At 43.2% G+C, this 15861-nt stretch overlaps 1 long non-coding RNA gene across 1 annotated transcript in view; it reads left to right on the top strand.

Annotated features, from left to right (window-relative positions):
• The first annotated feature begins 466 nt into the window (after positions 1–466).
• Positions 467–15861, top strand: part of LOC309334084 — a 184622-nt gene continuing 169227 nt past the window's right edge. The window contains exon 1 of the long non-coding RNA XR_014152856.1: positions 467–720. This is a non-coding gene — a long non-coding RNA (uncharacterized lncRNA). The remainder of the gene's footprint in view (positions 721–15861) is intronic.

The raw sequence follows: 15861 nt of genomic DNA on the forward strand, positions 1-15861 counted from the left end.
CTTTTATACTTTTATAAAGACTGTGTCGTGTCTTGTATTTTAAGAGGGAACAAAGGGGAAATTACCAGAGTAATTATTATAGAGGTTCTAGCGAACCTGTGCAAGCGTTACCGTTGCGTACTTAAAGGGGAATGTCTATAAACTCTGCTGATATTTTGGGAACTTGTTAGTACAAGTTGGATAAGGATATAATTAGTCAATATATCCTCTCCTGCACCCCAGAACATTCCCACAGATTTACGGGCTACTACTAAAATGAGGCTGCATTTTAAGCTGTATTTTAATGAACTGTTTGTTTGTTTGTTGTTTTCTATTACATTTTATTGTAATTCATGTTTGATGTTAGCCGCCCTGAGCCCGGCCCTGGCCGGGGAGGGCGGGGTATAAATAAAAAAATATTATTATTATTATTATTATTATTATTATTATTATTATTATTATTACAGTGGTGCCTCACAAGACGAAATTAATCCGTTCCATGAGTCTCTTCATCTTGCGGTTTTTTTGTCTTGTGAAGCACGGCTATTAGCGGCTTAGCGGCTTAGCGGCTATTAACGGCTTAGCGGCTTTAAGAAAAAGGAAACAAACTCCAAGAACTCGCAAGACGTTTCGTCTTGCGAAGCAAGCCCATAGGGAAATTCGTCTTGCGGAATGACTCAAAAAACGGAAAACTCTTTTGTCTTGCACGTTTTTCGTCTTGCGAGGCATTCGTCTTGCGAGGTACCACTGTATTATCATTATTACCCCAACGAGGACCCTGCGGGATGCTCCTGTTTGATGTAAGTCTTAGGGCCCCCTCTGTCCCTTAGTTGGACTCCCAGCAGATAGACGGGAGTCGAGATCTAGTCTGGCTTCACCCAATGTCTAATCCAAACTGCTCACACCTGTAACCAATAAAATTGTGGCCTATTTGAACACATAAACCTAAACAGCAAGCAAGAAAGGCTTGGAGGGTCGCATTCAGTTCTGGGACCTGAGATTCTGCCCCCTAACCTTTGAGAAATCTCACAGACCAGAGCAGTACTGCTATCTTATCACTTTACCTGATGACTGAACCTGGAACATTCTGCATGCAAAGTGTGCTTCACCCCTGAGTTATGGTTCCTTCTGGGGCGAGGGTCTCCTCATGTACAGGCTTCCTCTATTAATGTAAAAGTGCTGGGGTCCAGATCCTTGGACATGATAACAACTATCTTTTTAAACATGCATGGCAGTTTCTAAACCCTGTTTTCAAGGAAGCATTCTCTGGCTGGCTGGCTGCCGTATTTGCTTCGGAAAGAGGGCCTGATGCATCTGATGCCAAGTTGTAACCCATTATTTGTGCTGTACTAATTGGGGTGGAATAGAAGATGCATCATCAAATGGATTTCGGATTGATCTAATAGCTATTGGAATAAGTTCCAAGACCAACTACTTCATGGGGAGGGGTATGCAAAGCAGCAGTTGTCTCTTTAATCTGTTTTATGTTGGCTGTGAAGCATGTGTTAAGCTGTTCTTTAAATGAGCTGTTTTAACTTTATTGGAAATGTGTAATTCAAGGACAGCTGGTTGGAATTATAAACACAGACAGTGGCACATTCCAAACAGAGACCATGAACCCCCACAGTGTGAAATACTTTTCATGTTACATTAATTGTCTGGAACATAGGAAACAGTGTTATAGCAAGTCATACCATTGATCGATCTAGGGCAGCAGCTCCCTAGGGTTTCTAGAAAGGAGTCTCTCCCAGTCCCCATTGGGAGATCCCAGAAATAGAATCGGAAATGTTTGCATGCAGAGACGTGCTATACCACTAAGCCATAGTCTTTCCCCTTAAAATTAATATTCCGTTCCTTGTGGCTCTGAATAAAGGGTTTCTTTAAAGTAGGAATGTAGCAAGCTGCATTATAGTGAGTCAGATTTCAGTCCTCAGCATCCAATGAAGCTACCAAGGCAACCCATCTGCCTGATAATTTTGACAGATGTGGAGAAGGAAGAACCCCAGGGGACTAACTCCCATCTCCTGCTCCCAAGGAGTAACTTACTAGAATTCTTCAGGCTGGTAAGCAACGCTGAACTACAGTCCTCTCTAGGGAGCATCACTTGACCTGCACCAGACTATTAATGTCCTGGAAGACAGCGAGAAACTGGGAGCCAGGATAGAGGAGTAGTGATTATCTGTGGTCCACCAGAAAGCCAGGTTGGAAATCAAACCAGTCATAAGGGCCAAAGAGCAACAGCAGGGTAGAGACAGGGGATAGATTATATTCATTCGGCATATAAAGGCAGCTCTACCTAATCTGCAGTGTCTGAAATAATGTGTGAACCAAAACACAGCCACCCCTCAGAATTCACACTTTCTCCAAATTTTGCAATGAGATTTTCCAGCCAAGTAATGTGCACAAAAAAGCATATACTAGGGTAAAACATGTACAGTGGTACCTCAGGTTACATACGCTTCAGGTTACATACTCCGCTAACCCAGAAATAGTGCTTCAGGTTAAGAACTTTGCTTAAGGTTGAGAACAGAAATTGTGCTCTGGCGGCATGGCAGCAGCAGGAGGCCCCATTAGCTAAAGTGGTGCTTCAGGTTAAGAACAGTTTCAGGTTAAGAACAGACCTCCAGAACAAATTAAGTACTTAACCCAAGGTACCACTATATTCAAGTGCGAGCATTAGTGAAAACAACAACAACAGCTAACTATATTAGGCAAAATGGGACTCTCCAATGCTTTTCTTCTAGAAAAAAAGTGTCGGTAATCACCATGAAGTTGTTACACTAAGTGCCACATTTAGTCTTTCTCAGGTGGCCATTGGTCCAACACACCAGTCACAGCACACACTTGATCTCTGCCCCAAGAGATATAAGGGGTGGACAGGAGTAGGAGGAGTGCATTGCATTCCCTTGTCGTGGTCAGACCATTATCAGTTATCTTTGAAGTAACTATGGCATTTCTCTCCTGTAAGCATGGTGGGCCCATTTGGATGGCCCACCCTCTGAGAGTGATAGAACCAGATGTGTTCCTGAATGCTATGGAGAATTTTTCAGTTGAAAAATCTGGTGATCCTGTTGAAGGCTCTGTCTCCCTATGGAATGCCAAGATGAAATGGACAGTTGACATGATCGCTACTGAGTGTCCTCTCCAGCATTTTGGAGCCCAAGCAGCTCCTTGGTATCCTTTTCTGTATGTACTCTCCTTTAAAATACATGCATCTCACAAAAAAGTTGCAATTTAAAATACTTGTTTAGACTTTTTTGAACCAAGGACTGTACCACAACATTTGGAGATGTGTGAAATCTAATGGGTAATTATGTTATGATCTGTACATTAGTCCATCAGTTCATTTCCAATTCACAAAGAGGGAATTGCTTGAACAATATAAATCAACTTTTCCCCTGTCTCTATTTTTTTTTTTCAGTATTGTGTTTTCTTCTACTTAAGATATTCCAGAGTCATATTTGTAAAAGACCTGTGATGAACACAGAAGGGAAATACTTTTTGATGTTAGCAATAATCTGTGAATTTAAACCTTTGGGTGGGTGTGTGAGGGGGGGTGTTTTGAAGCACCTTCCTCTTTCCACCTTATGTCAGCTCTCTCCTGGGGAAAACCTGTAAAGTTTGCTATCACAGAGAAAAATATGACTCAATTAATACACTTGTTTCAGCCTGAGTTAGGGAGAAAGAAAGGCATGTAATCTGACTTAGCGTAAGGCCTCTTTGTAAGGTTTATGTGTTGAGGACTGAATGTAGATACCCAAGCAAGATGTTCCCTAGCATTAGAAAACATCAAATCTTCCTTCAGTTAGTGTTGAGATACTAACACATTTTCATTATTTGTGGTTTACTATCACTGTGTATGGAGCTTTACAACTTGGGTGGGCAAGAAGTACCGATAATCTATCTGTTGGAAGTGCAACAGCAAAGAGCACTCCATATGTAACTTAAAGGTTAATTATGTTCCCAGTAAGCCAGTTAACCCAAGGGAGGGGGTGGTGGTGGATGAGCAGGAGTGGCATGATCTTTCTGAGGTAGCATATGCTCTGATGGGCTGTGTAGTTCTGAGGGTGTTTTCCTCTGAATGTTTAGTTGAATGTCTCCCTGCTATGTACAAGGTCTGAATGAATAAAAGTCAAACCTTTCTGTCCCTTTTTCCTCCAATTTCAAACTGCTTTTGTTCCATTTTGCTTAGTCAGATGTTATCAAGACTTCTTTGTAGACTCCATCTTCATTATTTAAGTGACTTTGCTAACCCTATCCCTTCCCTGCCAGCCTGCTAGAAGGCGATAGAGAAAGGGAGAGAGAATTGAGTGGTAGAAAAAGAAAGAGGATACCTCTCGCCCTTCTCACTGTTGGATTCAGTCCTGCACACAACTGACATGTTCCAGAAACAAACACACATATGTATCACCCCTATCGGAATTAACCCTCAACAGAAAGGGGGCACAGATTTCAGGACACTGCTTTTGTGGCAACACATGTAAAACTAAAATAAAAGGGACAGATGTCTGATTCAATGAGTTTTCAGCCTAAATATTGACACTAGGTGAAGACAATAGGAAAGTAGTGGATTTATAGGGGATAAGCATGCCCATTTATGGGACAAGGCCTTTGGCAAAGGCTTAGCATCATGCTTCTTCCTGAGACAGATAGCTCTGGATGCCATCAGTGCTTAGTCCCCTTTTAAAAAGTGAATACAGCTCAGGGGAAGAGTTTTGTGTAATTCAAAAGCTCACATGCCAGACAGCAACAGGATAGAGCTATTGTCTTCATGCCTTGCTTTTGGGCTTCCTGGAGGCATCTGATTGGCTATCATTGCCAGGCCTGTCGGGGGTGGGGATAGCCAGGTACACTTCCAGGGGCCTGCTGCACTTACACTGTCATACTAAGAATGCCCCATGCCTCCCAGTTGACCAAGGACTTAATGGGTAAAATGTCCATTCCTTTTCTGTATGCACCGCAAGGCTTCAGTAGTAAAATCTGGACCTGTGTTACTGTGTACTAGTGTGTAGTGTCAATTCAGATTAGTCACCGCTGCCATGGTGGTGCAGCTCATGGACTGCAAGTCTGTCAGAGCTACGTGTCTGGTGCCGGCTCCAGCAAACTCTGTCTTACCACTGGGTATGGAACGCTCGACTTGATGGGCATTTGATCCAGAAGAGCTGATGGTCTTAAGGAAGGCACTACAACTCTAGGAATCTGTCTCAGTATGAGAAAACTTCATGCACTGCTAACAAGTGCATATATTGACACAGTGGGTATATGTCTTTATATGTTCTGTGCTTCTCAACATATTGCAACTGTGATAAATGGTTTTGTGCTTTCCTTGAGCACATGCAGACAGCAGTGCCTCGAAAACTTAATAAAGAAGGATGGTTCAATAAATATGATGATGTATAAGTTACAAGGGTTTAAAGAATTGTGCATGCTGAAAAAAGAAAATAAAATAAAAAATAAACCCATCAAATGAGAAGAGACTTTCCTGTTTTTGCAGAATCTACACTTTTATTTAATGAATAAACTTTTATCTCTTCGCATCGAGACAATAACCTTCCTTCCATAAATCACTGAGCAACTGTCTGCTCGACTGAGTCTGCCTTGAATGACTGAAATGAAATACCCTGTGAGTGATTTAAAGTTTCACTGTCTTTTGGTTCCAAGATGGCTTAAGATCACATAAATGTTTGTGCAGAGACCTGTGGATTTTAAGGACCGGAGAGCCCATTTACACTTCTACTAATTTTGCAATGAAGTTCTCCAACTGAGTAATGTGTGCAAAAAAATGTATATTCTAGATTGCAGTGTATATAAAACATGTACTGTATATTAACGAAAGTGATGCATTGTATTAGACGGTGTTGCTTGCAAAAATGTGTACATGAGGCAAAAATTTTTTAAAAAAATATGTGAATTTTCATGAGGCCTTTTTTTAAAAAAATTGCACATGTGGAAATCTGGAGAACTGAACTTAATATAATATTGGAAAAATGAGAAACAGAGAGAAACAAAAATGTCAGATTTGACCAATGCTAACAACAGGCTGTGGAACAGTTCCGCTAATATTGAGGAGAGACCCCCAATCATCCCAATGAAAACTGAGGATGTTCAACGTCCACAGATTTCTGACTGATTGAATTGGGCACAGAAAGTATGGGGGGGCAGGGAGAGGGAATGGAATGGTGTTTGTTGGGAAGGAGCATGGATAGCTGGAACCCTGAACACAGAATCTTGGAAGAAACCTCAAAAGCCATGCAATCCCATCTCCTCCTGCCATTATGGCAGCATCCTTGATAGAAAGCCATCAGTGGTGTGCCGTAAGTGGCCTAGTGGGGCGAGGCTAGTCCCCTAAATGTTCCAAATATGTCCAAGAGCCCTCCTTGAGAAAGAGGCAGAAGGGCCCCAGCATCCTATCAAAGGCCTGGCACCTCCTTCCCAAAGCTCAGGAAGCTTCTGCCTGGCTGACAGAGAGAGGTGAAATGCTCATGTGTGCAACATCACCATGTCACACATGCGATGTCGCCCCCATCACCCTCACAAGCTGGCACCTCTGGCCCTAACTGTTCCCCTGCAAAAAATTTCACTACTGCTTTAAATGTATGAATGTGACCATCATCTACATTGCCCCCATCTGAACACATTCCAGAACAGGAGCCCTCTACTTTGCAATATTTTGTTGCATATTCCACTTATTTCTTCCATATTGGCCCTTTGTTTCAGAGTAGATTAATATTCTTTCCACACATTGATCTCTTATCATAAACATGCACACACAAACACAACACCCTTTATCAGTAAACCAGAATTCAGCAACTTCAGTCTCTCACAATGCAAAATAATGCAAAACAATGCATTGTTTTGTGATTATATCTGCATGTTTTCTCCTGCATCTCCAGGTTTTGAGAGAGAGAGAGATGATGGGAAGGATTTGCGGTTGTTCCTTTCAAAAGCAGATTGTTCGGTGACTGCTGAAAAGCACTTCAAGCATCTCTAAGCCCCTGCAAACTGCAGAATCGATTGAAACAGAAGATAAGTCTGGAGAGATCGCTAAACAAAAGGTCTCCCTGGAAAGTTATCTGTCAGCTGTGAGCGGTAGTGTTTGCTTCGGGGACTAAGTTATTTCTTAGGACAAAAGATAATTTCTCGGGGTAATTAAAATTTCCCTCAAAAAGACACAGCAGTATCAGGAAGGTAAAACTGAAATATAAAATATAAAAACAAGAAAGCTAGCTTTGAATACCACTTACCTGTACTTCTCTTCACATCTAGCTCTCAATTCTATTGATACATTGTAACCTTAACTAGAGCCATTATTTGAAAGTGACCCAGGTGGTGAAGGTTACCCAGGTGGTGCAAAATCCAAGTCTTTTGCTGCTGTGCACCTGATCTGTTGACACTTTCATACTTTTCAAATAAACAAATAAATACTTTTTATTTAATTTGTTTCACAACATGTACACACTGCTTGTTTATAAAGGAACCTCAAAGCAGTTGGCAAAAAACCAAACAAACCCCACACACCAAAAAACATAAAATTATCAATAAAGGTTAAAATAGTTTATGTAGAACATTCAAAGGATAATTAAAATCAACACTAAGCAAGAAGATGTCATGCAGGTGTCAGCATTCTAAGTGTCCAGATATTTTACAAATATAACTTATATCACAGTATAGCTGGGGCATATTGGAAAGCACAACGCAGCTGAGAAAATGCCCACCCTCTTCATTTGCCAAGGTGCATCAATACAGAGAAATCAGCAGGTGAAAATTTGCACTATGGTCTGTGCCTCAATTCCTTTGATTACCGAGTGATTCTCTTGATCCAATCCTTCCTCCAAGGCACTCGGAGTTATGGATATTGTTTACACAGACACACACACACACACACACACACACACACACACACACACAGCTACCCTCTGCAGGAGATTATTATTTGTCAGTGTTTGATTAATGCGTGGATCACCTTCTACGTGCAAGCCAACTTGATTGCTTCGATGTGTGTAACTGGCAATATAACAGCTGCCGCATGTGTTTTAATTTGTGTTTAGGTTATCACTGGGATGTGGGTGGCACTGTGGGTTAGACCACAAAGCCTAGGGCTTGCTGATCAGAAGGTCGGTGGTTCGAATCCCCACGACAGGGTGACCTCCCGTTGCTCTGTCCCAGCTCCTGCCAACCTAGCACTTTGAAAGCACACCAGTGCAAGTAGATAAATAGGTACTGCTCCAGCGGGAAGGTAAACGGCATTTCCATGCGCTGCTCTGGTTTCGCCAGGAGCAGCTTAGTCCTGCTCGCCCCATGACCCAGAAGCTGTCTGCGGACTAACCCCGGCTCGCTCAGCCTATAGAGTGAGATGAGCACGCAACCCCAGAGTCATCTGCGACTGGACCTGATGGTCAGGGGTCCCTTTACCTTCACCTTAGGTTATCACTGATTTGTTTAGCTGTTTTTACTGATAATTATGTAGCTTTATTCTTTTTTTTATAAAAGCTCTGAGCTTTTATAAACAACAACAACAACCAAGCAGGATATTAATTTTAGGAAATAAATGAATAATGCTATGTCCCAAGTGCATCCTTAAAAAATACCACACCTAAAATCAGTGGAGGAAGCAATGGCCCACTCAACCTCAGTTTACCCACAACCATACCCTGCCTTCCTTACTGTATATCCAATCCTTCAATGGTGTCCCTTGTTGGGGAGGTGGATGGGAGCGAAACGAGAACTAGTTGGTTCCGCCTGCTATTGGTTCTGCCCCCACCTACAGTTGACAACTCTGCCTTCTGCCTTAGCAGCCCTAATGGGCACCAGCCACTACTGGCAAAAATATTTTTTCCTAATGGTACAAGTGGTACAGCAATAAAACTGCTAGCACATTTGCAAAGCTAAGCAGGGTCTGGTATGGTTTTGAAATGGATGGAGGACTGTGTGTTGAGATTCCTGAATTGCCGGGGGTTGGACTAGATGGCCCTTGGAGTCCTTTCCAACTCTACAATTCTAAGTCCAGCCATGTATAGGTTTAAAAGCAGCATAATGCTGCTAAAACTGTTGAAAGTGCAACAACAGCAGGGATTATTGAGTTTGTATTTTAAGGGTTAATTCTGTTGTTAGCAAGCCAGCTAGCCAAGAGGGATGGTAGAGCAGTTGCTTAGCTACTAGGGAGAGAAATGATCTTTGGCGAGATAGCAAATGCTCTGATTGGCAGTGTAGGTTCTGAATGAGTTTCCCTCTGTATGTTGTATTGTATATCTCCCTGCTATGTACAGGGAAGGAAAAACCCATTTGTTTCCTGTTTCTGTTCAGTTTGCTCAGGAAAGTATTGTGAGGACTCTATCTGCTCTATCCTTCTGGACTCTATTTGCATTATTTAAGTGACTTTACAAAAAAACTCCACAAAGTATCAAAATGCCAAGGACTGAACCGCTGAGGTTTTGCTATAGCTTCACACCAGCCTTTCAGACTTCCTTTGCAAGTCACTGTTGATGATCTGCCTCTTTGCAGCAGATGCTCAGCAGTCATTTGTGCAATATCTTCTGGAGATTCCCCTTGAAAGGTTAACACACCCACCCCTTGCAGACAATAATATGCTGGAGTGGCCATGAGCATAACGGAGCATAAATTGCATAACTGAACCACTGAGCAGTATAATCTTGGGGGTATGTGCCTGACTTGGCCATTATGAAATGAAAAATGGGCTCAAGTGGGTCATGGTTTGGCACTACTGTTCCTGTTTGAATAATAATCAACCACAAGTTAATGGCGGTGCTTTAGTGTTTGATCAACTCAGATTGGTATAGCCCATTCCATGTTGGGTTCAGCGAATCTGCCAGTTTTGGTTTCGCTCAGTTCTGATCCCCACCCTCAATCTTAAGTTCACTTCCCCACATACCCATCTCAGTTTGTTATTTATTTTCATCTTTCAAAATCCTCATGAAAATCCATCAACAGTTTCAGTGTGAATTTCTCCAGATAAGCTCATGCTTGTATACAATTTTGCCTATGATAATTCATTCTTTAGTTTGCTGCTTTCACTAATAGGTGGGTTGTTGTTTTTTAATGCAAATTGTACCCCACTATGTGCATTTTGGTACACATGGCTTGCTTGGAGAAATGCACTGCAAAATTCAGAGAAATGAGAATTTAGAAAGGCTCTGTGTCTCAGTTCTCATATTATTTCAGAAAGTGTGAATTAGGTAGGTCCATTTTATACTGTGAACTAAATCAAAACCCTCCCCATCCCATCCCCTGAAATAAACAGAGGGTGTGGGTCATAAAGAGGTATCAGATTTGTCTTCCAACTGTTGGAAGCCATCTGTGCTAGAAGCAGAAGGGCTGTAGCTCAAAGGTAGAGTATCTGTCTTAGAGGCATCTCCAGGTAGGGCTAGAAGAGCAGCCTGCCTAAAACCCTGATGGCCAGGTAAAGATGTCTCGGGAGCTGCATTTGGAATTTGATTTCAGCATACCCATGACAATGATCAGGGCCGTCTTAAGCATATCTGGTGCTGTGGTGCAAAGATCCCTCCACCCCCACCCCCGTTTCCCAGATTTGTCGACCTTTTTTTAAGGAGGGAACACCAGCAGTGGCGGAGGAAGCCTCTTGGGATGGGACGGCGCTGCTGGCAATGCGCTCAGCTTTGTGGGGCAGGAGGAGGCAGGCAGCGTCTGGAGGGTGGCTCCTTCAGCGGGGAAGAGGCGGGGGCTGGACGCAGTGCCTCCCAGCTCAGCTGACAGCTTCGTGCCATGGTGGCCATAGCAGGCAGAGGCTCCAGGCGCAGTGCTGCTTTGGCACGGCATGGTGAGGGCGGCGAGTGGGCCAGGGGAGCTGGCCCCATGGAGATCCACAGCGTCTGATGCCTGCTCAAAAACGAAGATGGCTAGTAGGAGGGGCACCATACGTACCTAAGCCTCAACCCATTGGGTGAGCGAGCACACCAAGCGAGCCTGCGCCAAGTGAGCAAGGGTGTGTGCACTCCTCCCGCCAAGCATCAGCTCAGTTTTTCTCCTTTTAGCCTTCTGGCCCCCCACAGAATTCAGCGCCTGCAGGCTAAAAGGGGAAAAACCGAGCCGACGCTCAGCCGGAGCAGTCCACACACCCTCGCTCACTCAGCGTGTTCATTCAGTGTTCCCCAGACTCTCGCCTGGTGCCCTCCAGAACTTGGCATCCTGGCGTCCCGTACCACTAGTGTCTATGGGTAAGACGGCCCTGACAATGATGCAAAAGCCGTGGAGACTGTTGTCCCACTAAAGAAGCTAATCAGTTAGCTTCTTGCTGAATTTCTGCTTAATGAAATGGGAGGGAATAGTGCCTCCTAGAAAGTTACAGTGGCAGGATCGCATTTCCATCAAGGTGATAGACTCAAGGGTTGGTTTAAAAATGAGCGTCCGTGCAAGGAAACGGGCCCAGACACCGTTGAGGCAGAGGCTACTTCCAGTGAAGTAAATATGATGGATAATGTTGTCATTCAAGAGCAGAGTGCTCAGCAATAGTAGCTTTTTTTATGAGCAGAATATCATTGACTGATTACTCTGTGGAGAGAAACATCGCTGGAAAAATAAGAGGGGAAGATAAAATAGCTGTGTGTGCAGTAGGTATAATAAACTGTCTTCGGGAGAGAAATCAAGGTGTTTGTTTTTGATAGAATTTAATGTGTGTGTGTGTGTGTTTGTGTGTATTCATTCCAAGGTTTGTGATGCCAATTTTCTTTCCTCAATGATATTCCTAGGACAAGATACTCCAGGCATGGGCAACCTCTTTCAATCTGAAAGCCATATTCCCTTCTCAACAGCCTCCTGAGCAACCAGTAATGGGCATGGCCAGAGGCAAAAGCAGGGGAAATAACAAATGTCAGTTTTACCTTTGAAAAGTAGCCAAGACACCACTCTCTATCCTCCACCCACTCAGACAAAAAGTTTTGTTGATCCCTAAATCTAGCAGTAATTGGGACACCAAGTCAGAACACCAGACAGGAGCACTAACACGATCCCAGGCAAGGCTCAGGACTGAGAGCTAACTGCTGAACACTGGGAGACCATTGCACCTGAAGCTGCTGGACAGGGGCTCCCAAAGTAATCCTCTAGACCACCAAGACCAGTAGGGTAAGAGTAGAGACACCACCTTGGGCCAAAGATTGGGGCACAGCATCATGTCACACCAGTGACATCACACACACAACACACACCTGTGACATCACACATGCACTGTGCATCACATGCATCATTGGGAGGAGGCACATCGTTGGGAGGAGGCCTTGCCCAGCACCACGCAGCTTCAATGGCCACAGCTGACACTCAGGAAGAGCTTGCCTTTGATGGTGTGCCATGCCTGGCTCAGCGGTTCGACCTCCTCCAACCCCTGCTTTGGAACATTGTGGGGGCAGATAACACCATTGCCCCCTAGAGTTGGCACGTCTGGGGCAAAGCCCAGATGCCTCCCACCATACATCACCAGTCAAGGGGCACACAAGCATACCAGAAGGGGTAGCTATGGAATGGAGGTCCATCCTGAGGCCAGAAGATTGACCCTTTAAGGCTATGAAGTTCTCATTTGGAGCTATCCATGGTTGATGCAGCAGCAAGGTTGGCATGCTACAAACACTCTGATGGAGTAAAAGTGGTGCCCCCACTGTTGTGTTTGCACCACACTAACCTTGCCACTGCCTTTCCCTTCCCTTTCCATATTCTGGTAAGCAGCAGCAGTGAAACCAATCAGGTCAGGGAAGCTCTGCCACCACACCATCTGATACTAGTTTTGAGTAGATCAACAAATTGTAACATTTCATTCCTGTTTTCTTCCAGGCACTTGACATTTCTAACATCCTTATCGGAGTACCAAAAGAGACAAAGAAAAAAAGGGGGGAATTACACAGTATGTTCTGGTATAATATCTGTCGCAGCCTGCTCAAATCTCAAAGCAATTAGTGGATGAATAGGTATTGAGAAGGCAAAAAGGGAGGAAGACAAAACAGTTTTTAAAATCCTTCTTGGGATTCCTTAATTCTGCACAAAATGTATTTGAATGCCAGAAGCTAATATTTCATTCTGTGTAAATAGGTGGAGGAGACCTTTAAGCATCTCCAAGGAATAAATCAATGAGGCTCTTCCTCAGCTGGCTTGGTTTCGAAATTGCTGGGTGAGAATGACATAGCTGTAAGCAGAAGGGATGAAATAATTCCATATCTCATAGGAAGATCTCAGCAGCTGTTTCAGACATAGCCTAACAAATAACTAGTCCAGAAGCTCAATTAGCTTTATTATCTTTCTTTCCAGATAATTAAAATAATTTTCCCCCCAAAAGAAATAATCATCATGTCTGTAGCAGTGAAAAAAGTAACTGACTTCTAACGTTTTTGCCTCCAGCTACACAGTAACTCTTGGCTAGGGAACCAGAGGCCGTCAATATTTCATTGGACTCCACTTCCCATCACTCCATGGCAGCATGGACAAGGGACAGAGGTGATGAGTATTGCAGTCCAACAACATCTTGACAGCCACCATTTCCCAATCCATGTTTTAAATGGTTAGATAAGCAGATTTCGGCAGATTGCACTAGCTAATCATCTTCATCATCAAATATTCATTTGCAAGAGGGGGTGTCATGGTCACCTGGTTCCCATGGGTCATACATATCAGAGTTGGCTAACCTGTGTCCCTCCAGTGGTTGTTGGGCTCCAGTTCCCATCAACCTCAATGTTCAGCTTGATCAGTGTTCAAGGATGTTGGTCACAGACCACATTAATCTTGTTGTCCTCTTTTCTTCCAATAAAAGGAAGCTTTGCTTTAGCCTGGTCTGGGTCCACATTATTGGGTCAACAAGCACAGTATTTATTTTCCAGGGCTGGTGCCTGGTTTATCTCTAGCAAAGGATCTCCCCTTCCTCTCTAGGAGGCATGTTAAAAGGAATATGTGGGTGGCAGGTGTTTTTATTTCATTTATTTAATGCATTTATGTACCCACCTTTTTCTCCAAGGAGCTGAATGGGGCACTTATTTAATCCCCACAAAAGCCCTGTGAGGTAGTTTAGGCTGAGAGACAGTGACTGGCCCAAGGTTAGCAAATGAACTTCACAGCCAAGTGGGGATTTGAACCCTGGTCTCCCAGGTTTTAATCTAGCATACTAACCACTACACCTCACTGGTACACCCACAAGAGACACAAGCCATTGATAGGTTTCATTTTCTCCAATTTAGCTCTTCAAAACTGTCATAAATCTGAAAAGCAAAGGTTGAGAGAGCCCAAAGCTCAGGTGGCCACCAGTACATCACTGCTTATACCTAAGTTCCTGGTGCATACTACTGTTAATGGGAACCAATAAAGTTTTGCCTCAAAATGATTTTTACTCTAGTAAAATACAAGAAGGCCTGATTGGTGTCCCAGCTGTTGGGAAACAGTAGCATCAGCCCTGCATGGATTGTAAAGTTTACAAGCCAAGCAAGGCCTGTAAAAGTATTGTACATTTCCATCTTATTAGTTCAGTGCCCTTTCCATCTGTGGAAGGTTGGGCAGTAATATTAGGTGCGTGCACACACAGAAAGAGAAGGAAGTGGAGTCATACTGGTAGATTGATAAACCGCCTCTGTTGTCGTTTACATTTATCCTCGGTGTGGATTAAAAGATGGGTGGGTGGGTAGAATCAAAAGTGGGAGAACATCTGTTAGCATCCAGAAAGTCCCAAATACATTCTCCAGCATTGCTAGATATTATTATACCTATTATTATTATTATTCCACTTACATGCCAAAATGGCTTCTAAGAGGTATGCAACTATAAAATTGATCCATAATTAAAACAAAAAATAACATTAAAGCACCCTTAATTAAAATATGCACTTAAGCGAACTGAAAGCATAACAGAACAGGCAAAAACAATAAAAATTCAGGTCAGGGGGACACTAGCCAAATGGGTGTGTCTTGAGGAACTGATGGAATGACAACACTGATGGGGCCTCTCACATTTCAGCAGGCAGGGCAGACAGTCCACAATAGTAGTCCCACCAGTGAAAAAGCCTTCCTTCTTCTTTATTACCACAAGCCAAGAACCATCAAGTCAAGGCAATACTAATCAGGTTCCATGAGCTGAACATAGTGCAGAGGAAATCTCCCTGTCTGAAACCCTGGGAAGATGGTGCCAGTCAGTGTAGGCCAGCCTTCTCCAACCTGATGCCCTTCAGATGTCATGGACTCCATCATCGCTAATAATCATTGGCCATGCTGGCTAGGGATAATGGGCATTGGCATCCAAAACATCCAAAGGGCACCAAGTTGGGAAAGGCATGCTGAGCTTTAGTTCAACTTGGTTTTCTTATACTCCCATGTTCTTAATGCATGGAAGAGACCACCTAAAAATGGCTTTCTTTTTTGTTTTTGCATGTCCAACTTGCCCTGTTTTATTGTAGATACATAGCACCAGATTCATGGAAAAGGAAAGGAAAAACCATATATCAAATTGCTCTACTACTTGCTTCTATATAGAAAGTCACAGACCCATGAAAATATTTGCAACATAGCATGATTATGTATGAGCATTTCCCATATTATATCACACCGATTATTTTATATTGCACATACAATGGCTATGCGGAGTCTATAGAACTGAGAATTGGTAACCATTTTTCCAAAGGAGAGTCAGCAAACTCTGGCCAATGCTCCCTGAATTTTGTAGAGAGGTTGAGTCCATGATAAATATATCCCAGTTTTTGTCCATTTATGCATGAATGAACCACCATGCGTAAGGGATTGGCATCATACATTTGGGGTGTTGCCACCATAGTGAGATAATCTAACTAAATAAGGAAAACCTAGGTCACATTCACAACAATTCCCAGAGCAGTTCAATCAATCCTTCTTCCCAGGGTCTAAATCATGGAATCCTTTGCAATCATAGACC

The sequence above is a fragment of the Podarcis erhardii genome, assembly GCF_964252035.2.
Source record: "Podarcis erhardii genome assembly, chromosome: Z".
Classification (NCBI taxonomy): domain Eukaryota; kingdom Metazoa; phylum Chordata; class Lepidosauria; order Squamata; family Lacertidae; genus Podarcis; species Podarcis erhardii.